Source organism: Corvus cornix, chromosome 4A (genome assembly GCF_000738735.6).
Source record: "Corvus cornix cornix isolate S_Up_H32 chromosome 4A, ASM73873v5, whole genome shotgun sequence".
Lineage (NCBI taxonomy): Eukaryota > Metazoa > Chordata > Aves > Passeriformes > Corvidae > Corvus > Corvus cornix.
Genome location: NC_047058.1, coordinates 6573600 through 6601474, shown reverse-complemented (window position 1 = coordinate 6601474; position 27875 = coordinate 6573600). Strand labels below are relative to the sequence as shown.

At 38.3% G+C, this 27875-nt stretch overlaps 1 long non-coding RNA gene across 1 annotated transcript; it reads right to left on the bottom strand.

Annotated features, from left to right (window-relative positions):
- Positions 1-109: 109 nt before the first annotated feature.
- LOC104691310 lies at positions 110-27875 on the bottom strand. Its single transcript, XR_752130.2, has 3 exons — positions 27768-27875; positions 17834-17922; positions 110-248 (listed from the first exon to the last, which is right to left on the bottom strand). It is a non-coding gene; the product is annotated as an uncharacterized LOC104691310 (long non-coding RNA).

Sequence of the window (27875 nt, the reverse complement as noted above, 5' to 3'; positions counted from 1 at the left end):
GAACCTGGTGGGGGAGGGGGGGCTGAAATCTGCCTTCTATCAGAGGAAGTTCATTTCGGACGTTCCTCTGAATTTGTCTCAAACTGGGACAGATGGAAATTACCTTTGTTGAAATTTTGCATCTGCAAACATTTACCCTGCTCACGTGGATCACTCAGAGCCGAGAAACTTCAAGTGAAGAGAGAAAGTTACACTCAGCACCGCACACAAGGTTCAGCCTTGGCCTCTTCAGATATATCTGTAAGAGACTGAGAGAATTTATCCTACAGCAGAAATTGTATTATGTCATGAAGTACTAAACAAACTGTTTCTTCTTGTACAAGAGAGGTTATAAACCATACTGCCTAAATATTAATCAGTTTGGGGTTGCACATGTAAATTATCCCCCCAGATGTCTCCAGGAAGCAGAGATGCTCGAGAAGGCAAAGCTTCCTCACGTACAAATAAGAAGGAGCAGGACGATCTGCAAAACCTCATAGATATTTTAATTTGGTGTTGGTGCAGAATGCTCAAATAGGCAGGAAAAACCTTCCACGATGACAATATTCAGAGTGTTTTCTGAAATGTCAGAAACAAACATTAAATATATCAACAATATTTCAATGTAACTATGCAAAACTGGCAGAGCATTCAAAGAATGCCTCGAGAGGAAGGAAACCAAATGTTCTACTTTCATCAAAACAAGACAATAACTCATTTCAAAAGTGTAATTTCGAGGAGATGCAACAAATGCTCAGAAAACAGTATTACGGGTTTAGTAAAATATGTGAGATATTTTCTGCAAAATCTAAAAATTATAATTTCCTCAGTAAGGGATCAAATTACCATTCTCATTCAGAGTAATAACAAAGAGCTTCAATATTACATGTCAAAACAAACTTACTTTGCACATTCAACCTAATTTTATTTCCCTGTTTGTTTGGATTTTTCCCTTGAATATTGAAAATGCACCTTGGAAACTTGTCACTTTTTATACTGAGTACAAAATAAAGAATTCAAAACAAACCCAGTCCCACTGTGAGTTTTGGCATTACACACTGGGTCTAAAATTATTAAAGAGGTAACAATAGTGTAATTATTAGTTATATTTTGGAATAATATTTTAATAATATCATTCAGCAGGTTATAGGTTAGAGCTTTATTGTGAGAAATAATCCTGAAGAGCAGATTATGGCTGCTAATTTGAGTGTCACCTGAAATGGAAAAAAAAAATTTCCTCATATCTTCCTGATTTGCTATTTTTCTATGTCTTTAGGTCAAACTGGAAAAAAATCCTAACTTTTCATTAATTTTGTAGCTTGTAAGTAATGAAGGTTTATATGGAAATGGAAACTGAGCAGACCAGAACTGCCTCTTTTGTGGCATTTCAATCTGGCCTGAAAATAAAGATTTTAGGTGTGAAGCTCTTCAGAGAACTTGCCCATTACAGCATTTATTTTCATATTAATATTTTTAACTTCATACTTTCAATGTGCCAAGAATAGCCATTTTAACTGAAAATAAATATTGACCTAAATCATAAGATATGGGTTTCCAGATCCACAGTCCTATTTACCCTATCAAACAGAGAGCAATCACTCTGCAAATTAATTTATAGGTAAAATAATTATGCTGCCCTATATCTTTCATAAAGGTCCTAATTCAAAGAATTTTGCGTTTTCCTTCTATTTAAGAAGTTATTTGTGAACAACAGTTAATTATTAACAAGGAACCGTTATATTTACTTAAAAAGCCTCTCAGCAAGCATCTAAACCAGGATCAAAGTGAGGTGAGGAAATAGAACTCTTAAATCAACAACTGCAAAATAATTTGTTCATTTTCATGTTATGTGAAAGAAGAAGTGTGGAAGTGCAAGATTTGAGTCAGTTTTCTGGTGTCCAAAGTTCAGCAAGTATGGCCTATTTACAGACATTTTTGTCTCTCTCAAATGTAGGTTTTTCTCTTTTTTCCCCTTTTTTTTTTAATATTATATCTGTGCAAGGTCCTCATATTGTTTGAATCAAATACTTGTTTCCCCCCTCACACCTTAGTTTTGTTTTGTTTGGTTGGTTTTTTTTCTTTTGCCTTATAATGAAGTGTTTTGATCCATCAGAAACAAAAATCCCAGGACAGATTATAATGGAACAAGATATTTATTTGCTCTGACTTGGCATAAAGTGAAGCATGTGAAATTAAATCCTGCATTAACATGAGAGCAATACACGCCTCAGCATGGATTTAAACACAGTGGATCTTGTATTTCTTTTGTTGCCAAATCCTTTTAAAATGGTATTTTAGGACAGCAAATATTTAATAGGATAAAATGCTACAAAAGAAACAACATTTAAAATAAGAATAATTAAACTCTAGGGAAAAATCTCTGCACCACACAAAGCTATTTGACTTCTGGCTAATATTTATCTATTATTTCCATGGGCTGTAGAAAGAATCAAGTTATGAATTAGTAACAGGATGATTATTTCTACATAAAACACGTCTAGGAAGCTGGAAAAGCACAAAACCTTTTCTGCATTCTGCCTGAGTCAATATTCCTTTTTTTCACACATTTCAAGAGCATTTCAATGGTAATGGACATAAGTACAACACTGGACTGAGCACCAAAACCAACAACGAGCAAACTCCTAGGAAAAAATGCACAGCAATATCCATTCAAATTCATCAGCCCTTCTGTTCCTATCGAAAACTTCTGAAATATTGATTAATTCTTTCTGTTTGCTCTTTCATATCCCAAAAACAGAGCTCTTTCCCCTTGACAACTGACCATGCTTTAGTGCTGAGTTGCCACGCTCTGGAGGGGAAGAGCTTTGCCTCTGGCAAGAACCCTTCAAAGAGTGTTTGACCCCCACCTGAGTAGCCCCTGTGGGCAGGATGACAAGGAGCTCCCATTTCACACAGCTCTCTTGACATACATACATACATACATGTATAAGCACAAAATGCGTCTATAAATCTGAATTAACACTGGGAAGAGCAGCTATGAGTGCTGACATCTGACTGGAGCTATCTGGATGTTAAGAATCTGCTCTGAGTTAGTCGTGATCAGAGGAGAGAAAAAAGCACCTGGAAGTAATGTCTGAGGTAAAATGAACCCCCCCAGGAGGCAGGTGGAGCTCATGTGGTGCCATGGGGAAGTCCAGATGATTAACTCAGACAGACACCTCACCTTGAGATGGGCTAAGAACCCAGCTGAAATGAAAGCCAAAGCTGCTACCCCCAATATCATTCTAAAATTAACATGTATCTTCTGATTAAACTCAAGATTAACTTGTATTTTTCATTTAAAATTCAATTTAAAACTCAACAGCTTTATTATTCTAGAATGATAAATCAGTTATTTTAGTTATTCAGTTTGATGCCAATTCTACTTCCTATCCAGCAAGAAATTGTGGAATATATGTTATTAGTACTTGTATTGCTCTGCTGCAATCCTGCTGGCTGTAACCTTAAAAGGATAGTTCTGTGCAGGACATGGCCTCAGTAGGAGCTGGGAATGACAAATTAAATATCATGCTTTAGGAAGCCAGAGGTAGGATTCACATTTGTAGAAAGACTAAAATAGATTAAAACATAGTGCAGTTAAAAGTGAGAAGTGCACTAATAATCAGCTACTCATTTTTCAGAGGAAAAACAAATAGGAAAGAAACACCTCAGCTGTTAAACAACAAATAAGACTGTGTGGAGAAAAAGCAAAAATTGAGTGCAGGGGCAGTGGTTATGGTACAGTCACAGTTCTGACTCCATCACCTGGTCCCTGGGTTCAGCCAGGCAGAGCTGTACGAGGTCCAGCCCCCAGTGCTGGAAGGAGCAGAGAGGGGACAGGCAGCACTTGGCCTTACCAAGGCAGCACAGCCTCAGAACGCAGCAAACTCTTCATGCATGTCAGTGGAACAGACAAAATGATGAGTTTTGTCTCTGAATCAATTCATATGTGCAACAAACCACACACAATTTCAGAGAAAATAATCTGGTTTCAGATGCCTCCACAAAAGCTGAATCTGCCAGAAGAGTGCTGTGCTGGAGGTCTGTTGGTGGCTTCACTAAGCTGTGTTTATGTTGACAGGTCACAGTCTATTGCTTGATATTTTTTCCTGATTAAAAATGTTTTGTCATGAAAACATCTCTATGAATTATATTCTCTCAGTCACAAAGTTAAAAACCCCCTCTTAAATAGCATTCCCATTGGCTTTCCTGGATGGGATGCAATGCCACCCTATCAAACATAGGCACAGGTGTAAGGAGGGACTTTAGTCCATGGCTCTTCTGTCTGGTCTTGCCAGGAAGCTTTGGAATCAAATTCCAACTTTCCACTATTAAAGCTCAAAGGAGAAAATACAACTAAAAACACTAAACCAGTATGATGGAGTGAATAAGGCACATTTTCCTGAGCTGGCACAGTGGCACACTCCTTCAGAGCAGGCTGTGGAATTCTGGAATCCCCTCACTGCCTCCCGAGAAAGAACCCAGAGTTGTAAGAATCAGCTGTGCCTTAATCTTTCCTTTTCTTATATTTCCTTCCTGTGAGCAAACGGAGAGTGGGATTTTCTTTCTGCATTCATGTATTGGTAAAACCTATATTTAAAACGGATTTTGAGGATTTCTGCTCAGTGCAATTGGCTATAATTCAGCACACCCTTAAATCTGAGACAACTTCTCCAGAGTTCAGTCAATAAAACAGCTCCTGGCGAGCAGCAGAAACCTGCATTCCCAGCTCAGTGAGCTGTCAGTAAGAAATGGAGGTTATTAGATGCCTGTGTTATTAGAGATTACACAAGTGGCAGAGAAAATGACATCCAATTCATGTTGCTCCTCAACTCTGATATTCCCCTCTCTGCAGTCCTTGTGAACACGTACAGATAAAAATTCAGTTGGCTTGGAAGACAAAATAAGGATTGTATGTGACCAATATTAATGAAACCTAAGAAAATGATGAGACCAGAAACCTATTTCCCAAGACTTCAATATGATTCTTTAATATCGCATTTCATTTTTAATATAGCACTGACATTATTCTGAATGAGATTACTGCATCATATCTGCTTTTAAGGCTTCCAAAAGCAAAAATACAGAAAAGCCATTTTTCCCGTGTGCTCTGCTTTTGGGATGTAGAAACACTTACTGAGAAAAAAAAAAAAAAAAAAGAGATTTCTTTGTCTTCCCGTGTGGTGAGACCTCCATAGTCACCTAGATTCCTTTTTGAAGACAGTAGGTAGATTGACTATTCACAAAATTTAATGAAAACACATGGTTAAAAAGGAAAATCAGGAATTCCTGAGCCGCCTTCTGGCCAGTGCCCTTCTCCCATCTTATTTTTCTGAAGTATCATTCCTTGGAAACCTCATCAAAACTTTATATACTATATATACCTCTTGCAGAAAGAGGCAAAAACCAATCCAAACCCCACCTAAAACACACACAACCTTTTTGTGTGTGCATTTTATTCATTAATTTGTGGGATCCACTGCTGCAGTGTTCTAGGCCACATGGTAAGTGGATTTTTAAAAGCAAACATTTACACTGAGGGCAGGCGTGATGCTGAAAGTTAGAAAGAACAATTCCAGGAATGTTTTCTTTGGGAACTTCTAAATTCAAAACCTGAAGCTCTAACTGAGCTTCCTGATGCAAGAACTTGCACCCAGGTGTAAACCTGAATGTTGTTTTCCAAGTTACGAGCTAAATTCAAGTGTGGGGAGGAGAGGAAAGGGAATTTTCTCTTCAAATGTAGTACCTGCTACATAACTCCAGCATTTCCTTCATCTGAAACAGATGAGTTTGATAATGATAAAGTAAACTGAACTGAATGTGCTATGGAATTAATAACACCTGATCTCTAAAAAAAGGGGGTTTATGGGATTATGATTCCTAGATGTAAATATCTGTTAAAAAAAACCAAACATACAAAAAAACCCCCTAAAACAAACAAACAAACAAAAACCCAGCAGATGCTGCTATCAAAAAAGAATAATTTGGCTGTTTCACGTGACATCAATCAAAGCACTTTTTTAAACATGCCCAAAGTAACCAGTGCTCATACATTACAAGCTGATACCAGGGGAGTGCACGGTGAATGTGTAAAAGATGATAAACTGTGAAGGAAAGGTTCAGTTCTGGCCTTTCCTGCATGCCTTTGGAAAGGAACAAAACACCAGAAATAATTGATATACTCCCTTCTATGAGTGTAGTGGGGGCTGGGGCACTACTCTTGTTTTTGCCTCGCTCCCCCAGCCTGTGGCTTTGACAAAACTGTGAACACTTTGATATTAGAAAACCAGGTAGACATAAAACATCATAGAGGAAAAATAAAAATCTGATGAAAAAGGAAATAAAATAAGTAACTCAATCTGCCTAGGGAAAATTATTGAATTAACATACATATATAAAGAATTCAAATCATGAGTAACTGTGTTTTTGCTTATTTTTGGAACCTTTCATCCTATTATAAATATGGCTATGCTTAGTTAAGTTTGAAAGCACACTTATAAGGAGAAGATGAAAAAACTGCAGTTATCACCCATAATAAATTATTTTAGATGCCTAAAAAGCCTGTAGGACCAATACAAAATTATGGTATCAGAAATTTTTGAGCAATGACTTACAAACAGAAAGTGAAGAGTTATACAGTAATAATCAAAAAACATTGTAAGGGGCATAATGCATACAATAAAAAATAAATGAGAAACATATATTTGTGGGAGAAAAATACTCTGGAAAGAGAATAAACTGAAGGAAAGTTTTATCTTTTCCAAGCTAAATATAATTTTTGTTCTCTGAAAGAATAGCATAACAATAGTTAGAGACCACCATGTTCCTGAGGCCAGATTGTACCTGATATTAACATAAGTGTACCCTCTACAATCCAAATCCAGCAAAGATCTAAATCTGTTCCTCAGCCTCAGTGACAAGTGAGTTTCTACTTCATTCGAGCTTATATATCAGCATTAGGAGTAGACACAAAATTAACTTATATGTTTGGTCACTTAGAAAACAGGTCAAACCTTCTTTATGTAACCTGCACAGATGAAAAAAAAAAAAGAGACTAAACCAGTAAACCCCAATAAAAGTGGTTTCAAATCAACTGGGTACTTATTAATTAAATTATTGAAATTATTATTAATTACTTGTTATTATTAACAGACGCAGTGAACTGGCAACAGATGGTGTGATAGAGTGAAAAAGAGATTAATTTCATACATTCACTTTTGGCAGTCCTGCTGCCCAACCAGACCATCTGTGGCACATTAGGAATGTTCGAAGCTGCACCATACATATTGCAAAGATGATACAAATTACTGGACTCTTTGCTTCTCCAGTCCAAAACCCATTCATCCCTCGTGATGGCAGAATTTTAAACAAAGAAGTTTTTATCATATACATTCTGCCCTCTGCTCTGCCATCGTTTCCACGGCACTGCAGAGATTCTCCAGGATCTCTGCGGGATTTCAGCTGAGCTGCACTTTGCAGTGTGTGAGTGACCTCAAGTTCTTGCTCACAGCACATTCTCCACTGCCAACAGGAGTTTAAATTTCCAAGTTGGGAATCATCTTTACTTTCCTTTTTCCAAGTGAGAATTCCTAATCTGTTTGCAGAAAACTGATAAGGGGATGAATGTCATTGTCCCTGATGGTTCTTACAATTTTGGTTCATGACAGCATTTAACAACTGGACATTTGGTTCTTTTTCCTTCTGCTTTGGGTTTTTTCTATCATATTTTTAAATGATTTCATAAAAACTGACATTTAATCCAGCCAATCCATCTCCATAACCCTCTTCACCTTTGCTACAAATATATGTATATCACACAGAGATGAAATCCTTTATTTAACACATTTTCAATGTTAAAAAATTAATTTTAATGGACATATACACACCAGTAAAACAGGGTTTGGAACACAGAAATATGCTCAGAAATCTAGATTTCCATAGAATGGGTTCATCAATGTAATGTGATCATTTTAGGGGAAATTTTAATTGACTGGGTAAAAGACTAATGACATCTGTTTCCAGTGAAGTAGTCAAGGTTTTTTAGTGCAAGTCTGTTTTCTAAATTGTCCTAGATAGTTTGTCCTAGATAACAGACACAAATCCATCTGCCATGGCCATCAGAGGACCTAAAATTGCGACTTGTAAAAACAAGGAATGAGGAGCTGGATTTCAGTGACCCAAAATGTGCGAGTCACAAACACATAGAGATATTCTGCTGCTCCTCCTCAGCGTTCCATCCAGGAAGGGAGGAAGGAATGGGCTAACAGAACATGTGATCGTTTTGTGAGTCTGGAATTTATTGCTGCATTTCTCACGTGATTTTTAGAAATGCTTTCACAGAAGTAAAGAGATGTCCAAGCAGCAGTGCAGACTACTCAGTCTTTCTAAACAACAGATGAAAAATGCCTCATGTCACTTTTTTCACTGTCTCCCTCCAGTCTCTTCCCTTTACACCATATTTTTCTTCCATCATTTTTTACTCCTCCCTCTTCTCAGTTCAGTTCTAGAGGATCTAGAGGCAAAGCAGCTCTCACAAGACCTCTGTGAACTCCTTACTAGAACGGCCTTATAGACAATTACCTGAGACGAGGTCGTTGTGTGAGCCTGAAAGGACCATGTGTTCCATCTTTCCCACCTCAGCAGCGGGTGTAGGAAGTGGATTTAACACAGAAACTACTCTCATCTGCTTTGTTCTTTTCCCTCTGCTTCATGCACATTTAGCTTGGCAGCAAAAGGCTTCAAATCAAAGAAACCCCAGTCTTTCTCTTATTTCTCCATTGGAAGAGTCAATTCTACAACCATCCCTACTGTCAAAGTGGGACAAAGGAAGAGAATTAAGGAAAGCTTTGTACTTAGTCCATATAAAAGCTTGCATTAGTTGAAGGAAGAGAGATGCTATTAAAGTGTAAATTCTGTTACAAAAGTCCTAAGATTTTAGCAGCTTTGGTTTTATTTATCTTTAATAAAATAATATATTTTACGCAAACATATTTGCCATGAAAATATAGTCGTTAAATGGTTTATCAGAATCTCTAATTTTGCCTATTATGTTAGAATTGACAGATTTTTAAGAAAGTGTTTTTATTTGTTCTCAGTTTATAAGGCAGCACATAGAATTCCAGTGGTACATCTCTCTGTTCTCTTTTATTACTGTTAAGGAAAACCTGAAAATATAAGAGCCAAGAAAACAATTGAAAGAAAAAAAGGTTTTCATTTTCTCCACGCTATTTCTTGGTATTAAATAGGAATCAAACTGAAAAATACAAGAATTTAGCAAGGTATTAATTTCAAATATACTGGACAGTGAATTTTATTTAAAACAGTGAAATGCCTAAGCTGAACATAGGAGATTGATTGAGCTCTTTCCAGGAGACATTTGAGTTCTCAGGTAAATTCTCTCTGTTTCTTTAGGAAAGGAGCCCCCCAAAAGCTCTGGTTATGAGAAGGTGACTGCTCTTGCAGTCTGATCCCCCTTTTATTTTCTGAGTATTTCCAAGAAAAGGGCATTTTTCCTGAATTTCCTACTGTGACAGGTACATATGGTACATATAAGCAAATACATGTTGAAGTTTATTGAGAGCTGTGTCCTAGAAAAACAATTCTGCCATGAAAGCAAAATATTTTTCATCCACGTTGTTTAGGAGAATCAAAACAAAATCTCATGCAATGGAATTTTAGGGCCAAACCTAATTTCTCTTTGGATCTAAACCAAAAATATAGTCTAAGCTTTTGCTCTTTTCATTAGACTTTAGAACAAGACTGTTTTGCAGGTTAAAGTTAATTGCAAAATTCTTTGAAATGAAACAGCAATACCCAACTAAAAGCTCAATTCTTTCACTGTGTGCTTTCAATTTCCTTCCTCCTTCATTTCTGACTGAACCCATGTCTTGAATTTAGTTTGAACTCACAGATTCTTTTGATTCTCTTGAAACTTCGTTTTGTTTGCAAATGAGTTGCTCAAGCAAATTGTATGCCCCAAGTATAAAATGTATTCACTTACAGACTGCACTTCCTACCAAGCAATTAACTCTTTGTTCAGGGAAGCATGATGGCTTTCAGCTCTCTCGGTAGCACCTTCTTTTTAGCTGCTCATCTCAAGAGCCCAGCAACCTCTGAATGGCACAGTGACACCATCTATCAGCCATTCCCACCTCCTCCTCCTTCCAATCTTCCTCCACGTGTTCTTTTCATGCTTTGGAGCATCTCTGATTCACACAGTAATGTCTGCTTGACCTTGACTCTGTACATTAGATTTTCATCCCTTGTCTTGTTTCCTCAACATCCTTTCTCACGTCATTTCAGCTGTGCTTTCTGTTCTGTGCAGTGCCAGGACATGCAAATGCTTGATTGGTTTGGCACCATAATTGTGTAAGGTGGTTGCTCTTCAGTGACTGACAAAGAGGGAACAAATATCTCAGGGACAGGGTGGAAGCATTCAGAACTCCAGAGTTCCTGGAAACAGCCACAGTAAGGCCAAACAGTAAAATTTAATTCCCAGACATGTAGATATTTCACAGATAACCACAAGGACAATTTGCCTTCCCAAAGTCAGGAAGTCACATTACTTACAGCCTTTTTGACTGCTAGTTCCAGCCCTAATACTACAGTATTAGTAAACCAGGAGTATTTCATTGGTATAAAAGTAGTTCACAAACAGCTAGAGATTAGCTCATTTTCTCAACAATCTTTTTTAAATTCCTGCTTCTAACTGGCTGGGAGACTGCCACACAAGCAACAAGCACCTGCATTAATTCTTAGAATCAAAGAAGTGAAGCAATAAATATGCAGCAACAAAAACTGCTTGGTCAAAATCTGAGATCACAAACTTTGGGAGACCTTTTTGTACTTTCCCTGCATAGGTGGCTCCCTCCACAGCACAAAAAGGTGACACCTTTTTGTCCCTTTCCTACCCAGCCTTTAATGTGGCACTTCACAGTGCTTTCCCCCGATAACCTCACTGTTTCTTAGTTTATAACCCCAAATATCTGTAATTTGTCAGTAATTCTACACTACCTGCTTGCAAGATTTGTTTTCTATTTTCCATATATGTTTAGTGACCAAAAAGATACCAGGTTGGCCACCAAGATACTCAGAGCCCACTGTGCCAGCCAGTCACAAAATAATGTTTTGGTGGTTTATTAGTTTATTCCCTAAATCAAAACTTATTTTCATTATCATACAAAGTTTCTGTTCCATATTGGTTCTGCAGCCATCAAGGAAACCAAATCTAAGCTAAATGAGTAATTGGATTTGACACAGCTGTCCTAATCCATTATATTGACATCAGTATTTTAGGGAAGAGATGCTTGTTAGGACAGTGAGTGACCTGAGCAGAATGTCTCCCTTAGATAATTAAATTTTGCCCATATAGATGATGTGAACCTGGGCAGGGTGTTTTCATGTTCCATCCTAAGGCAGCTGAGTACCTTGGTTGTATATTGTAACTATTCTTGCACAGATGAATAAGGAATTCATAATTCGATTTATAATGGAGGAAATCAGTCTGGTGTTAGAGACACTCACTGGTACTGCAGGATGTTATTGCTAAGGCAAGCCTGATAATTTTGCAGCACTACCAGTTGGGAAAGTATTTTCAATAAATATTTTAAAGTATTAAGTGTTATTCTAATGGACATAGAAGGGCCAAAGAGATCTCACCATCTCCTGTAAACCTTTCCAAATGTGCCCTCCCTTTTCCTCCCTCTAAGGTTGGTTTTACTGCTTAGGGGGACACAAGGTGATGCGTGAGCTGGACTGAGAGCAGGGTCTGGGAGATCAGACAAAATTTGGGACAGGGAGTTTGCAGGGCCTTTAGTCAGTGCCCAGACTATCTGGCTGATTAAGTTTTGGTTTTTTCGAGAGAGATTGGATGGGTTTTTTCACAGAGGAAATTTATTCAGTAAACTCTAACAGCCCCCTTGAAGAACCTGTCAAGTTCTCCTCTTATTCTTAGCAGAAAGTTCACTGCCATACATTCCACTTATAATTCTTCCCACATGCTCGTATACATTCTTTATCTCCCTTAAAATTCCTCACTTTCTTTCAGTTATTTCTTTATCACTCTAATTTCTACCTTAAATTTTAGAGCACAGACCTGGTTAGGCACATGGATATTCACTTAGCCTAAAACTAAGGAAATAAAAGTTCCAAAGACACAAATGGATTTTATACCTATGGTTCTTCCAACTTTGAAATAGCTTCTAAAAAAAACCCTTAGAGCCATGATTAGAGAAGCGACTATGGAAAAAGTTTGTTAATTCAAGGGAAATCAAAATAATTTCAAAAGAAAGGTGTACACCAATTGATTTCTCATATTTTGAGCGTAGAGCTCATTATTGGCCCTCCTGTACAACCCTGTTCTACAGTGATTTGGGGGATATAAAATCAGGAATTCTGTTTCTGTCTCTAGCATCCGCTGCCTGCATGGTCCCATACAAACAGCACAACCCCTTTGGAACATGAAAGCAAAACTGTACATTATGTGCACCTGAAAAGAAACAGCGGCTTAGTGGGATCTTTGCTGTTTATATAAGCATCTAAAAGAGAGAGGCAACACTCAGATTTTATTCCTTTTCTCATATATGCTGTTCTCCCTCATCAAACACTTCAAAAAACTGAAACTTTCTGTCTTCTAATATAAATGGCTCCTACTGGGAAGCTACTTTTTCTCAATGTGTTCAAAACAGATCATTAGCAAGTTTGCAAGGAAAACCTATGTAAAGCTTCAAGATTTTATTTCCCAAGAAAATATATTTTACTCTCTCATTCTCAATTGGTATTTAAAAAAGAGCCTTTTTTTTTTTTTTCATTCCACTTCCCTCCCCACAAAATAAATGTAATAAAAAAAAGAGAGAACAGTCAAGATCACAGAACAAACATATTCGTACCCTCAACTCAGACTAGAGACATCCTCCCTTGACTTCTAGTGTGGGACAGAGTTTTCCTGGAGTTAAATCCTAGACAGGCTACACCACAACCCTCCTGAGCTGGACCCTGACAACTGCAGGGCTTGAACATTCTAAATTTGTTACTTCAGAACACCAGCAAAATGGCAAAAGATGAATATTGACAACTGTAAACTGCAGGGCATGTGCCATTAACATTGCTTGGCTGTTTGATAGAAATGGCCAGGGGCACATTTTGTAGAAAAATAAACCTTTGCATCTTTTGGCACTTTTCCTGTTCTTTCCTATTTAGTACAAATTGACTTATTCCCTTGGTACACAAAAGGAATATTTTTTTGCATAATAAAAAAAACCCACTTGCATATTTCCTGTTGCTGGTTTGTGTGGGGTTTTTGTGTGTTTGTTTTTTAATGGTTTGGGGTTTTGTTTCATTCTCCCCCCCCCACTAACAAAAAAGAATAACCTTAAATCAACCATAAATAAACCAGTGAAATGCAGGAAAATGTCCTATTCCCTTTCACTCCTGATTTTGGTAACATGAAGTTTAAGGCTAGGGCTGTTTTGGTGAAGTTAGAGTGAAAGTTATCCTGGTCTTCTTTAAAGCACAAAATAAATGAAGTTGCTATCAGTTTTAGAGTTGTACACAGACATTTATTTGATTCACACATCTAAGGTAGTCTTTTCTTGTGACAGATGGATTCAAACTCTAAACTTTCTATTATTCTGAGATGGCCCTTGCTATTGTGCAGCAGGCTGCACTTACAGCATCTATTACCACAAGATGCCTTTAACAAAATACATCCATCAAGAAAAAAGTGGCAGATCTGCACCAAAGGATTTCCAGGATGAGAATACAAGAGGCACCAGTATTCCAACAAGATTTGTTAGGTTCCTTGAAATATTTTTCTCTTCTTAAATATCTGGTTTTTATAAACCGGCTTTGCATTTTCATAGGTACTTCCACATCCCTTTGTAAAAACATGTCCTCTGATCTTACAATTATCTACCAAGTGGCTGATAATTTAAATGATAACTTTACAGATATTCTAATTCTTTAACCCCTTCTGACAGTCACAGAATCACAGAATGGTTCGTGAAGGGATCTGAAAGCCCATCCAGTCCCACCCCCCTGCCATGGGCAGGGACACCTTCCACTGTCCCAGGCTGCTCCAAGCCCTGTCCAGCCTGGCCCTGGGCACTTGTAGGGATCCAGGGGCAGCCACAGCTGCTCTGGGCACCCTGTGCCAGGGCCCCCCCACCCTCACAGGGAAGATTTTTTTTTCCAAATCAAATCTAAACCTCCTCTTTCTCAGTTTGACATCCAACGAGACAGCAGTGCAGAGACTGAAGGCTATGGATTAAGTTTTCTGTTGTACCTTTGCCACTCATGGTCTGCAAAGATACTGACTGGTGCAGTATTTACCTCCTCAGTTAATCCTGCTTCTCTTGGGAGTTTGTGTAGGAGTTACATGATCTGGCAGTTATATAATCTGGCAGCTACATTAACAAGTAAATAAGATGCTATACCCAGTTTAGTGCAAGAAAAAGTTTTTCACTTCCAAGTATCAAGATGGTCAGAACTGATTTAGAGGAGGAATCAGGGTGGTTTGAAAGCCACAAAGTAAAACAAGGGAAGATAAAAAGTAGCCCATCCTCACTGGATTCCCTTATTTCACAGTGAGTCACCTGTGTCTCTCTGTTTCTGACCAATTTGATTCCTTCCTCATTTTTATACCTGTAACAACATTCTTTATCTTGCATCTTTGTCTGTCAAAGGCCAACCCCCAAACTAGATATTGTTTCCTTATCTCAGAAGCTCACCTCCCTGATATGCAACAGAGGAGGGGAAACAACATATTGTGTCACAGCCTGGCACTGAGCACTGCTCTCTTCAAAAGGAGCTGTCCAAGCTTGCTGTTTTTGCAAGTGACTGCTCCAACCAGATATAAAAACGCATACTGAAGTATGATATGAATATTAAAGTGACATAACCTTTACCTGGTTAATGCCATTATTTATTAAACTTTGGCAGACAAATTGATGCCAGGTTCAGGGATTGCTCGGACCAATCTGAGTGATACTCAGAGGCCAACAGAATCCAGTGAGGCTCAAGCTGTGTTGAGAAAATGGATGTCCAAGCATTCAGATGCACTGTGTGTGTCCAGGAAGACATAATGAGGAACTTCAGATAAGGCTCATCGGCACGGTAGCTCCCAAGAATGTTTTTCCTTTGTTTCCATAAGTCACCCTCACAGACAGAGGAAATGGGATACATTAGACAAGTCAGAAAAAGAGGTAGTAACTGAAATTTTGGTTAAGATCTGAGTCTACCATAGAAAAGCAACGTGGAAGTCTGTGCTACACCCAGGAAAGAAACAAAAACAAGTTGCTGGCTTTTCAGATCCCAGTTCTCAAAGTTACAGTCAAGCCTTTCCCATGTTTTGCCCATCTGTCTAATGGGCTCTAAGCCTAGCCAGCACTGGAATGGAGTCAGTGTCATTATCCCCTTGCTGTAATTGGCATGGCAGGATGGAGCAGCATGTACAGCCTTCTCCTGGTGGGAGAGAAAGAGGGAAGCGAAGCCGAAGCAAGTGAGCCAGATGTCACAGAGACCCTAAGAAGTGTGCTGGCATCCAGAGGAGGAGTGAGCAAGCTGTCTGCTTTTGCTACACAGAAGCTGTTTCTCCCTGTCCTCCACTGGCTTTGTTTTTCCCAATGCCCGTGACTTTGTTCTTCTTGTTGGTTTTGTACTTCTGACCAAAGCCAGTGTATTTTAGTAAGTGTGAGCATGAAACATTCCACTGGTGATGTCCCTTTCCCTTTTCATGTGCTAGACACTGATGTTAGCAGGAGATTGTGAGGGAACAAGATGGTTTAAATAGCAATACAGGAGCATGAAAGAAAGAACAGGGTTTAATAAAAAATGAACGACCACTTTTGTTTTGACAGCTTCTTCATCTCTGTCAGGCTTTCTTTGTTTTATGTCTCTAAGAAAGCCAGATCCCACTATAGCTGTAAGAGAAAACAATTCATACTTGGTCTTTAGACCAAAGAAACTGGTCCAAGAAGCAGGAGGAAGAGATTATTTCAGTTTTGTGGGATGTAGTACAATAGGCCCTGATCTACAGTAGAACTTTGAAGGTTGAGTGTCCATGCTTGAATCAAACCATTTCCTAAGTTGGATGAATCTTGGGGCTGCAGTGTGCCTTGATCTGCGGCAACCACCTGGCTAAACCCACAGCTCTCCCAGACCTACTGCTGGTTTTTACTCTCCTCCCACTCCTTGATGCTGTCTAGGTAGGTCAGACTGCTTCCAGGAGCCCAGCCAGCATGGAGATGTAGGACACCACTAGAGCAGATCCGAGCTGACCTTAAAACAAACCCAACAAAACCCCCAAACAAAACAAAAGAAGAAATTTTATTGCAATTTCCTTGATAGTTCTGTATGAAACAGTGCTTTTGGTTTCTTCCTCTTTCAGATTTCAGTTCTAGTGTGTAACACCGAGAGTCTGTTTCAGATCTCAGCACAAGTGTGACATCCACAAGCATTTAAACAATCCCAGAGTCCTCAGTCCAGAATTTACAGTGTTTCCATCAGCGTTTCTCCAGAATCAAAGGTGAAAGAGAATTAAATATGTTCCAGATGGAGTGGACTTTAGCTAAAGAGGAAAAGTCAGAAGCTTAAACCATATGATAGACCTAGAGGCAATTCCAAAGCTGCCAGGAGCTGCCTTTGGAGTCTGCCAAGGAGACAGATGCTCATGCCAACAGTGCAGAGATTGGCATCATTTATATCACATCGGCTCTCCTGCTGTCACAGTGCCACAGAGCAAAGCACCAAGTCAGACAGTTAATATTTAGAAAAGAGCAGTCACACTGCATACATTTAGATCATATATCCAGGAACAGTTTTCATATTCTATTTACCCTTTTGGATCTTAAGAATGAAAGCATGATCTTATCTTGTGCTCCTATAAAGCTCTTAATGAAAGCTTCGTGTGCACAGCAAAGCAGAAAGTAAAACTAAACCTTCAGATTTTATACCTGTGCAAAACTTTGGGATGAGTAGTGATTATGTAAATGATATTAATGTGAAAATTAGATCTTCCACTTATAAATGAATTATTCACAGGAATGTGTTGGGGTTTTTTCCTCCTTGTTTTCACTTTACAAAATCTGAATAAAAAGTGCAAAACTGAAGAGTTATAAACACACAATACTTACCTAAAAGCTGCTGTTCTTTTAGTGGATTCACACATTGTTCCTAACTTCATGCTCTGCCACTTGGAACATCTTTCTGTCTGAGAATGAGTTCTGCTCTGTGTGGAGCATCCAGTCTAACCTTAGGCATCCAGCAGCATACAACTGTACAGATGTATTACAGCAAATATTCACATTACACGCTGTGGCATGGCATTTGAACAAGTGCAAACTCTTGCATGGAATTTTGGACACAAACTGGTTCAAGCTTGCCTTGTTCGGAGATCACTGTGCTGAGACTTCAGGTTTGATCACGCCGTCTGTTGAGAGCTCCCAGTTTCATGGGTTTCTCTGAATATACCTAATCATCATCTAAATCCAGCTTTAGAGCAAAAGTTCTAAACAAAGTGGGGTGCAAATGCATGAAAATCATTGTCCTGGCACACAGTAAAACAGTGACTTCAAAAAAAGAGCACTGCAGCTCTGAAATACTTCCCTATCAGAAGGATTAACTTTGTTCTCTACAGAGACCACACCATAAAATGTGTTAAAATCTACCTCTCCCTGATTGAGAGCCCGAATAAACATTGACAATTATTTAACAGCTGTTTAGGCAGCATGTTTACATATCCTGGGGACTGTGCCATCCAAATATTGTGATTTCATTAAGGAGCTTTGCCCTCAAGAAGCTCAGGGATTGAGACTTCTGAGGGCCCCAGAGCAATGTGATAATATTCCTGCCGTGTTACCTGGGTTTCACAAGGGGTTGATCTCAGGCAACCTTGCAGATGGTTTACAACTGCACAAGTCCTCAGCAACATGGCAAAGGAGTATGGTCCTGAGGAAAAAACATAAAAACAAATGTATCAGCTCTCTGTCAGACACTGCACAAACAGCAACAGCACAGGGTTGTTTATATGAGGACTTTCTGATGCATTTCCTTGGCTTTTTTTTCCCTAACCACCAAATACTCATTAGAAATCCTGTGTTCTCCATGCATCAGAAAAATCAGCATCTTCACACCAATGTGTTCTTGCTGAATGCTGGCATTCCCTTCACATGCCATGGAAAAATACAGGTTTGCTGCCAAGTTCTCCATCTCTTCCTGAGGAACTAACTGAACCTAACCTGCTAACTTCCTAAAAAGCTCTAGCAAAGCATCTGCATCCCGCTTCCCTCATGGCCACACATTTTGCTCTTAAATCCCTGTACACTCTTGAGAGTCCTTTGATAGCATTTAAAATATGCATTTCAGTTCCTCAGGCAGATCAGCACAAGCTCTCAGAGTGAACTGTGACTGCAGAGCTGCGTGGCTGTGCCAGCTGGAGCCCAGATAAGGCCTTCCCAGGGTTTATCAACACTTGGGAGAGGCAAAGGAGTGGTTTCAAGAACTGCACTCAAGAATTGGGGAGGTCAGATAATCTTGAGCAAGGTATGTTTGGGATTAATATTTTTGGGATGAATAGCTCTCCTCATCTGCCAGCACAGATCTCACTTCAGACACAATATACGTCTCACTTTATATTAAAATATATATTCACTCAGCACTCAGATTTTTTCCCCTCGAGATATTCTTTACAGCATATGCGCCATTCTGAATGCAAAAAGTATTTAAATCAAATATATATTTTGCAAACACTGTAAATGTATAAAATCTGGTTTTAATTACATATACATAACATACTTGAAAAGAATGTAACATTATATTTGCTTAATCCAATCAATTTATATTCAGCTCCTTTAATGCGGCAGAAGTTATAAATGAGTGGATTTAATCTCTCCAGAATGCACATTATCATTCTTTACAAATGGTACTGTCCTTAAAAACCACAATATTTTCTCCAGTACTAAATATGAAACTAATAGTTCTCTTTGCTAAAATTAACATCTGTTTTCTTCATGAAAGCAAACTAAAAAGCTTATTTGTGTTTCAGGAATTGTGTCTTTCTGCTCTCAATCACACCAGTGAAAGGAGACATTTGGCTGTCGCTTCAACTTTCTTATGTCTCACATCTAATTCTAAATTTTTCAGCATTTGAAAAGTACAAGTACTACAAAAAAAAAAAAAAAAAAAAAAAAAAAAAAAACAAAAACCACCAAGCAAGTGAAAAGCAGAGAGGATGCTATCCGTAATACCTGTGGTGTGGAACAGATCAGTGTCATGGAAATAAAGAAAAAAAAAAGATACTAAAAAGGCAATTCAGGTACTTCTGGGGTTTTTTCTGATTGCAAGGCTAAGAAAACATTAAACAAGACTGATTTAAATATAAAACAATATTTTTTTTTTTTCATTTTTCCTGTGGAACTAATTGCCATGTGGGCTAGAAATAAAAGTACGTGTGTGTTGAAACTGGATAGAAAACAATCAGAATGGAATGAATTACAAAGGTGTAAATTGATAGAAACTTCTGCAAAAAGATGTGACCAATCAGTCACTGATCACAAAAGATTCCCATAAGTGCTATAGAGTATATTTATTCTGAAATACATAGAACTGGTAACTGCCAGACAAAGCACTGAAAGAGAAGCACTGCTGGTGGGTGATTATGTTAATTTAAACTGATTTTGGGGTGGTAAGTGGAAGAAGAGTCAGTGAAAGTCACAACACCCTTTTTTCCATAAAGTCACAAATAATTTTCCTTTTGTCAATAGGTGACCCAGAGTATTTACAGTCCTTAAACAGCCCCACATTTCAGTCTGATCTGTAATTGACAATATCAAAAGAGGGAGTTTAAGGGAGGGGTTTGCCCAGTTTCATTATTGAACCCTTTATCAGAGCAGCTTTATTCCCAAGTCTGCACTCCATGCACAAATTTTAGCTTTGCAATCATGACCTGGGTCATTGCTGGGGCAGGAAAAACATCTCCAGTGCTGTGACACGGCCTCTCCTCTCCTCTCAGTCAGCACCACAGGAGCACCCGGGCAAGGCTGCTTGGCTCCAGGGACTGGGACCTCCTTGCTCCTCTGCTCATCTCTCTGAGCAGGTATTGAGCACTCTGGGCAGACAGGCACTTGTGGAGAGTTCTTAACGAATGTCCACAGATAAGGCCCCGAGGTCACTCCAATCCAAGAGGTAAACAAGTCCAGAAAGTGAATTAAACATTATAGCCATCCCTACCTTCCTTCTTCTTCCCATTATCACACAGATAAACAAAAGCAAAAACCTCTGACTGAGGCAGAGCCAAAGTTCCCTGAGATCATTCTCCTTTCTCCACGAGCAGCCACAAAGGGATGTCCTGTGATGAGGGGGAGCCAGGCCAAGCACACACAGCCCTTCCCTTCCAGGCACTCTTGGCCCCCAACCATTTCCAGCTCAGGAACCGGCTTGGCTCCACATTGTCTCTGATAACTGTCCCAGGACTTCCTGGGCATGACCTTGCCTGGCTGCTTCTGAGGCACTACAAACGTAGCCAGGAACTAGAAATGACAGCTTTTGTAGCTTCTGAGATTACAGCTATAAAGCATTTGAGTGTGAGTAAATCCTTGCCAAACTCTGACCCCTACCTAAGCAACAAGTGTAAATAAGGTAGGTCCTGCTAGTCGGAAAAGTCTAAGTCTGGTGTTTCCTTATTTCATGTTCTCATTGCTCCTTGCACTGCACCTGAAGAACTGTGTCCTCAGGCAGACCAAGAGCCCTCATTCTGTTATATATAAATCAGAACAAACCAGATTTCCCAGATCTGCTTTTGTGCAATTATGATGCAGGACCTCTAAATTACAGACAATTTTCTCAAGTCTTAGGTTGCTGCTGCTCAATAAGAGGTTTAAACAGCATAACAGTGCACATGTAATATAAATAAGTTACCTTATTTAGAAGACGAAAGCCTTTGAGGAGATAATAGTTTAAAATACATATTTGAGGAAGATATTTACTACAACAACAAAGAACTTGTAGCTTGTTATTACTGGTGTGGGAGGTAATTAGAATTGAAGGGTATTTCTGCTGTTTTACTGAGGATAGTAAATTCTACACAAAGCTACAAAGTTTCAGTTGCCAAACTATTTGTACAACAAGATAATTTTTTAGGAATTCCTAGGAGGCAAAAAAAGAAAAAAACAAAAAAAAAAAAAGAAAGGAGCTCAGACTGTCTAATCAAAATATGAGACTCCCAGCAGGAGAAGAAAACTTCAACCTTCCAGATATAAAACATATTACAAAGCATTCACACTTGAGCAATTGATAGGATGGTTTAGAGAGACAGCCATGCAGTCAGCACAATGGATAACCCTGGGGAAAAGAAGTATATGAAATTTCTGTCCCTTGAGGTATTCATTTGCTGAGGCTGGAGGAGCAAAGATCCAGAGCTTCTGACCATTAAGACTTCCAAAAAAAAAATATTAGTTCATACAAAGAAAAGGTTTTAGTCAGTATTTCCTTATGAATTTTCAAAAGGAAAAATCTCATTTTTAATAATAGAACATACCAAGTTATCTTATTTTAATCGAGGTGTTACTGCACTCTGTTAGAAATCGTGACTGATCTTTTCATTTGTAAAGTACAACATGGTTTTTCAGCAGATATTGGCAATTCTTTTGGGCCCAATGCAAAGACAAAAGCTTTTCTGTTGCCTCCACAGGTTTTGTATTAGGCCTTTAGTAAACTGAAATGAAACAAAATCCCAGAACACTCACACACGTTGCCATTTATCAAACAGCCAACAAAAACTGCAGCAGCAATCTGAGTCCCAGGCTTTCTGTCATTTCCAGAGAAATAACTTCCAAGTGGAATGCAGGATCAAATTCAAACACTCATTGTACAATAGAGGGAAGAAATATGACATAGCACTGGGCATGCTATGAGCAATAGGAATATTAACTGTGGTCAGACAGGGAAAGTGTGTAGCTCTCTTTCTATATAAAACCCTCAAGTGAACCAAAATACTTTCTGATGTCAGATGCTGGCAGCTGTATGACTGAAGTAGCTTTTTTTTTTTTAATCTCAAGGTTAGCCAATACATTTTAAAATTTAAATAAAAATTCCCTTTTGCCAAAAAAGTTAAACCTCCTTATTCTAATTATTGGAGATATTCTCCTTCCATGCTGATGCACACATCATTCCCACTTCACTCCTGTAGGATTCTTGTCACCCACCTTTGATGGAAGAAAGGGAAGGAATGTAAGAATTTAAGAACAGATGCAAACCACAAGCAGGTCCCTGTGGGAAAGTCTGAACACTTGAAGAAAGAAATATGCAGAGACATGCAAATTTTCTCCATTTGAAGAAGAATTTAGGATTTAGGAATGAAGACCAGATGCTACTCAGTCAGGATTCCTAAACTTGCATTAGGAGTTAAAACTTTGAAAAGAACCCTGTTTCAACTTTTAATTAGGGATGGTTCCACTGGTCCACTGTATTTGAAACTCATTAGATAAATTATTTAATAGTGCCCAAAGACAGAAAATGAAAGATTATTGTTATTACAGCAACTGGCACAGAAAAAGGGATACACATACCCACATCAGCCAGTCTGGATCGGGGTCAAATCACTGAAGTTGTACTCAATATTATTTACTACTCTATTAATATAATAGAGTAGTAAATACCTGCCCTAAAACAAAGATTTTCCTTATTTAGGTTTTCAACCCTTTTAAAATTATATTGCTTAAAAGCATGAGGCTATTTGGATTCTCACAAGAGCAAAAATCTCTTCATCTAGGATAGTTTAAAGAAGATGATAAAAAGTTCTTAATAGTTTTTGTCTGCTCATATCTTCATTTTTACTCTAATAAAATATTTAACCAAAGAAATTCAATAACTCCACATAGTACACGCCCTAGAGAAATCACTGGAAACAAATATCACTGCATTTCTGTTGTACAGTATTTGTAAGATTAATTAAGATTAAAATTTAGGATGAAATGCTTCCAGCTAATTTATTTTTCTCCCCACATACTATGATTTCTACATTATGATTAAAGTCCTTTTGCCATCCTTTAAAGCTGAAGCCTGGGAGAAGCTATTCTCTGACTCTGAGTTTATGAATCCAAAATAATGAAATCATGTCTTTTCTTGTTTTAAAGCCTGCTTGATCTCTGAGGATGGGAAAGGAAAATCAGTGGGCCTTTACTGTACAGCTTTCAAAAGAAGACACAGAAAGTGAGAGATCAGATGCTTGATAACTGGAGGATTGCCAGGGAAGCATCCATATGGCTCTCCAGATAATGTATGAGTGCCATGGAAGTTTTTCTTTGATTGGAAAGCCGACAGTTTCAGATGCTGCCCTCGCTCCCTGGAACTTGCATTAATAAGACTGAAATCAGAACGAGTTTCCTGTGCAAAACACATCCTCATTTGGCCACGAGATCACAATGTTCATCAGAGTTTTCCAGGCTCTTCACAAGTCAAGAAATTCATCTTGCTGTAGGAATAAGCTGTCCCTGGAAAGGCCACAGCATGGAAGCAAGGAAGGTTTGACTCTGCTAAATGCAATGGAAATATGTTCAGGTTTAAGCACTGGTTCTACAGCGAGGTGTTTGTTTCCTGCAGCTGTTTGCAGCACGGGCCAATATCAATTTATTTTAGGAGTCCCTTGGGTCTTAAATGACAGATCAAATGCATTGTTCAATTTTGCAAGTGAAAACGGGCCCAGTCTGACCCTATTTTGACACTTCAGTGTCACAAGAGCATGAGGGATGTCAGTGGGATTTGGGAGTGTTTATATCCCTGGAAATCCCCGTGCAGGAACTTCAGGTGAAAGGAGGAATATGTTTGAGGAAGGTGAGGGGATCTTGGCATTACTGTTCATCCTGATGGTGGGATCAAATCTGTTTGTGGATATCTTTTAAGAGCTCTAATGTCCAAGCTGTCAGCTTGCTTCGACATTGGGCTTCGGTGAGATTGTTTTACAGCTGCTCAGGAGGGCAAAGAGCTGATTTCCCACATCTTAAAAACTCCTAATTTCCGGAATGAACATACTATTTACTAGATAACACTTTCATGCCTGCATTTTTAAGCTGAATACCATTTTTTACTACCCAGACCTCTATCCATACATACAGATGTCCCAGAAGTAGAGACAGTAGCAAAGATTATTTGCATTTCAGGCATTTTTTTGAGATTATAGGAGTAAGAATGCAATACCTTATTCCAAACAAAGAGTTTAAATGTGATTAAGTGGAAAATTAATGAATATAGCAGCATCCAGGTGACATATTGACTTAAAATTCAGCCCTTTTAGAGATCATGTTTGAAAAATTAAATCTCTGCTACCTCTAGCTGACTAAGTTTATGATTTTTCTTTGGTCTATGCTTTAGATTCAGATGGTGTATCAAATACAATTCATCCTTTTTAAAAATCCAATCATTTTTGTTAGAAACAAATCCAATTTTTTTATTAATCTCTCAAATATGTCAAATGGATTTTTAATTGAGAAGTAATTGCATTTTGCCTTATACAGTCATTGCTGATTTCATAAGCTTATCATCAATCCTGTGGTGATTTCTCACCTGATAAAGAAATAACGTTATCTAATTAATCACATTTTGTAATAACAAATCTCCTATTTAGAGGTACAACGATTAGATTTGGGAAATGCCAGGAAAACAAGAAAATTATTCCCCAAGGTAGAGGGATTGTAGGTTCTACTTGAAAGGAAGACACACAGTTTGCAAAGTTGATTAATTAGTTTTAAGAGGATCTCAAAAAGCTCAGTACTTTGAAGTCTGCAATCAGTTTGGAAAGAAAAATATATCTGTGCTACAAAGATACCTTGTACCAACTTTCAAAATATTATCTGTGGCAAAACACAGCATTTGCTTTGCTATATGAAAAACCTGTTTTCACTTTTGGAGACACAGTATGATAAATTTTGGCAAGCTGAGTGATTTCCTGTCTCTGATGCATTTGGCAAGGCAGAAATGCTAAATAAGAAGCTTGCCTTGAATTTACATCCTCCCTCCACACAGTTTCAGCTGCAGCAGCTGAGAGTAAAGGAGATGCTGGTTCAAGTGAGAAGTCTTTTTGGACAAGAGTCTGCAATGAATCACACTTAAAATACGTGGTCACTCTCCACCATGTGCATATTTTTATCATTCCTATTAGACAGCCAAAAAAATTTTAAAAATCTCTATAGAGCTCATTTTGAGACCTGTGGCAGAGATGAATAGAGAGTTGAAATGAATGATTTGAAGCTGACAACCTCAGCAAACTGTGCTTCAGAGCAACTGTGAGCAACACAGCTGTGGCATCATGCTGAAAATATCCCCCCATCTGAACATATGTACAAACCTCGAGGAGGAACGATGTCCTGGGGGGAAAAGACAGGAAAAGAACACTGAATTCTGACAGGGTATCTGAAAAGTCTTTTCAGTATAGAAGATCAAGAATCCTCCTCTAAAGAAGCAAAAATAGAGTCACAGACAGAGTAGAGGCTGATTTCACGAAGCTGTTTTGAACTTCTATTTCCCCTTTCTAAGGGTACAATTTGAATAAAAACAACTTTTCTGCCTAAATCAATCAAATAAAATACTAAATGTACACGAAGAAGATTTCAAATGAGTATCTAGAAGAGCAATAAAACTTTATGGATCAATAGTTTTCTATCATTTGCCTATTGGAAAAGGTCTTTGATAAAAGGACTCCTTATTTTGCCCAGCAGCTGCCCTGTGAGTTGAGTTGTTCAGCAGTAACCACATTAAAAGAAAATGAGATTGCAACTTATTTTTACTTGTTTAGTACCTTTTCAAAGATCTACCCTTCTCCCTAATATGACATCTAGTTAATTGAAGAATAATAAGCAGCAGCCTGAATTCCTTAGACTATTATTAATTTTGTTTTTCTCTGCTGCTATTTGGAAATCTGCCTTTTCTCACTTCCAGAATTCTCCAGATTTTTTTTACTTCTTCAGCTCTTTCAATGCAAGGCCCATCAGCCCATCTTGACAAGCTGACCTTCCCTCAGAATGCAGGACCCTGCTCTTAGGGGATACAGCAAGGCTGTACCATTTATGTGCTGTACCTCTGGAATTTCATAGCCTACAAAACTTTCCTTGCCTGCTCTCAGGATTAAGCCCTCCTTAGCAGGAATTGCACAGATCTTCCTCATACACCACCATCAAAATGTCCACTACTGAAAACAATTTTCATCATCAGCCAAATGTCAATCAATAGGAAATGGACATAATAGATAATTCCAGTTATACAAGTTCTAGAGTCAGCACGGCCCTCGATTCCAAAACTGCTTTTGGGTACTTTGTTTCTACACTAATGAAGCTCTCAAACCAATAATTTCATCCAAGAACTCATCATGTTTTTTCCAAAATCCATTTCTGACTGTTTAATCCTAAACATATTTTTCTTTCAACCTCTTCCATTTCGAGGGCAAACTCCTTAGCGAGATCATAGAATTGTTTATAGTTCTAATGTTAATTAATTCAATAGATTGTCAAATACATATGCAAAGTAAAATTCTTCCCTTAAATGAAGTCTGGGACTTTGTAGCTCACCACTGAGTGGAGGCCAAGACTGTCAGTCACAAAACTCCTTCTGGCCTCTCTTCTATGCCTAGAAGAATTCTCCCAAGGCAGAATAAATGTTGCCATTAACACTCCCAGGCAGGTGCCCATGGATTTGAGAGGCTCCATAACTATCTTATATTACAAAGCCTCACAAGGTTTCTTCTTTGTCCTCTGAAATTTACTCTTTCTTTAAACTAAAGATAGACTTGTCATTATAAAACATCTTCCTCTTACCCCTCCAAGTCATTCCTTAGTCTACAAGACACTATTAAAAATCTGTGCAATTCGAAATATGACAGCAGCTTTCATATTTTGGAGGAAAAACGGAAGTGTCACAGATGTAATTTTTTCTGCTATCTGCACTCCTATCTGATTATTTCAGCTGATTGTGAAAACAAGAAAAATAATTTTTATAGAAATTCTTCAAAATACTAAATTTGCTTTTTATACATTATAACTTGACTGGATTTAAAGTCCTAATATATCAATTCTCTAAACAAAGCTGGCCTTAAATAAAACTTTTCCTCTGCTTTGCAACACAGTTTTAAAGAAAATCATCTTTTCACTACTTGTCACAAGGAGGGTTTATCTGTGAAATATTTATTCCTTTTCTTCCTGATTATTTCACTATCCCTAAAAAGAAGTATTCATGCAACATTATTTCAGTTAATGTAATCTGCAAATTCCTGCTATATTTCATTCCACCAAGTAAACATTCCTTGACTTTCCCTCTCGTGTCACACACTCCAGCAGCTGTGTCCTTGATGAATCTGGATATAAATTACTTATGATATGTTAGCATTCATCATATCTGCTAATTTTAAACTTTCTCTTCTCAATTCAAACAACTCTGCATTCAGCTATTCCTGATACCCATTTATTGGCAAATACAGTAGTCCCTGGCAGCTGGCAGTAGGAATTATACCTATTTATCCTGGGAATGGAAGAGTGGTTGAAAAGCAGACAGAGATGACAGAGGTGACTGTGAGAACTGTAATAAGGGCTCGAATTTCTGGACAATTAATCAATTTATGTTGCTGTTAGGCAGCAGAGTCTTAATAAATGTATTTTTCTAAACTTAGAAAAATAAAAGGCAGCTCTCAGGTTCTCCATACACACAGCTAATCCTGGTGCTCCTGCTGTTTAACAGCCAGGCCTGTGCTTTAAATGCTCTTCTCAATAACCTCCCACCCTCTCTGCTACTACAGTCACAGGCACTGCACTCACCCCTCAGCTGAAACGATTGAACATCAGGTGTGAGGTCCTGGCTGAAAACAGAAGGGAATCATCTCCATCCAGGATTGCCAGTCTGCTCCAAGTTCTCCTGGGTGCCAA